Genomic DNA, 4,225 nt, shown 5'->3' on the forward strand with positions numbered 1-4,225 from the left:
AGTCTCGCCTGTTCGAGATAGCGTTCCCAGTCGTCGGCAGAGGTCGAAAGCTTTGCCCTTGAATACATTCTTTTCTTCTTATTAATGCACCGCTTGACATGAGTTGTAAACCACGTGTTTTTGTTTGAAGATTTGATAGTAATTCTTGGAATATATCTTTCCTTCAATTCAGTGAGCGTCCTTTGAAAGATCTGCCAATTTTCGTTTGTATCACGCTCGGAAAAGGACAATAAAAACTGCGTAGAAAATGTTAGTAGGTCGTTATTTAGTCTGCGTACATCCCCTCTGTTGTAATCGTATATGGTTTTCTTTGCATTACGAGGTTTTTCATATTTTATGGTGTACTCGCAGTGGATAACATTGTGGTCACTCATGCAGTCAAGGACGCGTACATACATACATTGTGGATCTGTAGTCAGTACAAGATCTAGAACTGAATCACCACGTGTGGGACTTGATACCATTTGGCTCAAATTAAACAAAGAAAGAACATCAAGAAACTGCCTACATTCATGCCTTCTTGCGCCCTCGACAAGTTTGCATGTCGGCCAGTCAATTCCGGGATAGTTAAAGTCACCTGCAAGTATTATTTCTGATGATGGATAGTTGCTTTGAATAATGCTTAAAGAATCATGAAGGCATTCAACAAAGTCAGCTGAAGAACTGGGTGGCCGATAGCAAACCCCAATAACGCAAGTTACAGACGGCGATAAACGGAGTGCGATCCACAATATTTCCAGGACGAAAAAAGTGTCGACAAGATGTGCACTGAACTTCTTATTTACAGCAATTATGACGCCACCGCCTCGAGATGTGCTTCTGTCTTTTCTAAACAAGGAAAAACTATTCGAAAGCAATAGTTCGCTGTCAGCTACATCAGAGCAAAGCCAAGTTTCGGTACCAAGGACTATGTCCGCGGAACAGCATTAAATAAAGGCTTGCAGATGATCTTGCTTGTTTAACAGACTTCGGAAATTTGATACTATGATTGACAAGGTGTTATTCGGATGGGTTCTATCAGGTTCATTCGTTTGTTCTACGTGTCTCGTGGTCTGGGAGAACTACCACCTTATTGGTCGAGGAATCAAACGTATAGTGCTTATTGGCAAGAATTAGTTTATCAAAAACTAGCTTGAATTTTTCGTTGGGTTGGCGGTTAGTCCGAGCAACGGACTAACCGGAGTATAATGTTACTATATAATAGACTAACTATAATGGACTAATTATAATGGACTAACGGAGTATAATGTTAGTTGCACACTTCATACCCTGTTCTGCTCAGATTTTACTAAACAAACCAACACCGTACTACCAAACTTCCCTACATTTGACCACCCAGCTATGCAAGATATTTTGTTCGAACCCAATGGTATTATAAAACTGATCGATTAATTGAAAGTCACATCGTCATGTCGTACTGATGGCCTGAACTCGAAAGTTGTAAAAATACTAAGAACATTGTTAGTCTCTTTTTGTACCATTTTTTTTCAAGTCATTAACAGCTGTGCCTCCGCAAGACTGGAAAATTGGTAAGATCGTCCCCGTCCCTAAAGAAAAAAAAAAAAACGTTCATCTTCTTCACATAAAAATTACCGTCCCATTTCTCTCCCAATCATCTGCTCGAAAGTAATGGAACATGTAATTCGCTAGCACATTATCAAATTTCTTGTTTCGGCCAACTTTTTCACCCTAACCAGCTTAGTTTCTGAAAAGGATGTTCTTGTGATTCACAACTAGTAATTTTTATGAACGGCCTTAGTTCTAAACATGACCTAAATATTCCTACTGACACACTCTTACTAGACCTTTAGAAACGTTTCCATAAGGTACCGCATAAAAATTACTACTGAGACTTTCGAGCCTAAACCTTAATCCCCTAGTAATGGAATGGCTTCGAAACTTTCTGACTAACAGAGAACAATTCGTCTACGCTAACAAATCCTCGTCCTCTCGTTCTCCGGTCACCTCAGATGTTCTCCAAGGCACTGTGCTCGGACCTTTGCTTTTCTTGATTTACTCTCATTTGCATCTCTCTCTTGATTTACGTCAATGATCTTCCATCTAACATTTTCTTTAATATCGGTTTATTTGCTGACGATTGTGTAATCTACCGCCAGATTTCTAACGGCGCTGACGCCGATTCTCTTCAAAAAGATCTTAAACAAATCGAAACTTGTAGCAAGGACTGGTTAATGTCTTTTAATATTACTAAAACATGTTTGATCTCTCTCCATCGCAGGCGATCCCACATTTCTTATGAATATGTTCTTTTCGATACCGAAGTCTCCCGTTTCCACCTGTAGTTAGGGGGCATTACATTAACGCATACACTAACTTGGTCTTTGCATATAGCAAACATCGCTAATGATGCTCTTGGACTCTTGGATTCTTACGTCAAAATCCTCGTTCTGCTACCCCTTTCATCAAATTATTAGCATACCAAACTTTTGCCTGGCCTAAATGAGAATTTGCTTCAGCCATATGGGACCATCATTACTCTAACCTCTCTCTTACTCTAGGAAAAATACAAAAAATGCAAACCCTGAACACTCAGCATAGTAGGCCGATGCGCTGGCTATTAGACCATGGACTGCCTGACCAGAGACGCAAGTTGGCGGCAAAACGGTACAGAGACACAGATACACAGATAAGCGAGGAGAAGGGAAACGAGGGGGCTCGATTTTTGTCAAACACGACCATATAAAGGCAGCAGTCAATTACGCTATGGAAAGCGTAGGGGTAATTAGCTGCGGTTGAAATAGAAATCTATAAAATAAAGAAAAATGGCAAATGAAAATTGACGAAAAGATAGCTTTTCGCCGGCGGGGACTCAACCCGCAACCTTCGTTATTCCCATTGGAACAGTTCTGCAAGCTTTCGCCGAACGAAAGCTTAATTAAGCGAGTTCTTTTTTCTTGTAAGCTCCGTTTAAGCATAGTCTAAAGCCATCCTGCTTCTTGTGCTAGCTACAACAGGATCCACGGCGAGGAGTTTTCTGTATATGCACAGAAATCTAGCCTTATTGAAATGTTATTGTAAATCTAAGCAAAAGAGTTGAATGTTGGGCTAGTGGGTACTTTGACACGAGAACCATCTTGAAATACAGCGCAACGTCTTTCTTTCTTTTGTGTCGTCGCGTTGCGCTGTATTTCAATATGGTTCTCATGTACATCTGCGCAGACGCATCGTTTTGTATGCACGGCTGATCTTATGGCACTGCGCAAACCAATGGACGGCCACGACCAAGCACTGCTTGATCGCAAGAAAGAGCAACCAAGTATTTATTAATGGCAAGAGAGATGACATTTTTGCATGCAACGCAGCATCGCCTCTCTGCGAAGGACCGCCGGGGACTGACTAGTTAGTGATCAGGTGGTAGCATGTCTCTTAAGTCTAAAGCCCTTGGATTTCGAGAGAGCTAAATAGTTACATGCCCTGATTTCATTTTTTCTGTGCTTCCAAAGAATTAAGAACTGCAGCGAAGCAAAATCATGTCCGTAGTCAGCCAAAGATGAAGCGAGCGTTTCACCTTTTCTGTCGTTCTTTTTGTCTCTGCACCACTTGTCATTTTTATTACGCGCTGGAACAAGTTTTTGTCTAAATTAGAACTAGCTCGACGATCTACCTTAAGTGCAGCGAACGATTAAGCGTGTAGAGTTTGGAGCGTGGTATGCCGCAGGATTTTTCACACGTCACTTTTCTACGTTGCATCACAACACGAAGCGGTGAATTACACTCAAGTCCTAAAGCCTACGACACTTCTAGAATAACGTTACATAACTCAATCGGCGGCCTAGAAATTTTTCCGGCACTGCGACTAGTGATCTCTCGTTGATACTCCGTAGTATACGATTTAGCGCCTAACGTCTCACCTAAAAACTGCTAAGTTTCTGTGCTCGAGGTAAACGAGATCGGAAACGATTATGTCGACTGGCCGCTGAGCGTGCTGCAACAGCAGACGAGACTGTTGCGCGCCGAGCACAGCCCGCCCGTCCTGTGCTGGTACACGTTGCCCGATGGGAATGTCGAGTTCTGCGCCTTGCCTCGTCTGGCACCATTGCATCGGCATGTGTGGAAGCGTAGCTCCTCCCCGCCGATGCAACTTCCCCGATGTCTTCTTGGCCGTTTGCATGGCGATGCGGTCGACCCCGAAAACCGTGTCATCGGTGGCGACGCCCGTTGCTCAGGGTGACGCACCACCCCACCCGCGCGACAAGCGAGGCTT

This window comes from Dermacentor variabilis, chromosome 4 (assembly GCF_050947875.1).
Source record: "Dermacentor variabilis isolate Ectoservices chromosome 4, ASM5094787v1, whole genome shotgun sequence".
NCBI classification, from domain to species: domain Eukaryota; kingdom Metazoa; phylum Arthropoda; class Arachnida; order Ixodida; family Ixodidae; genus Dermacentor; species Dermacentor variabilis.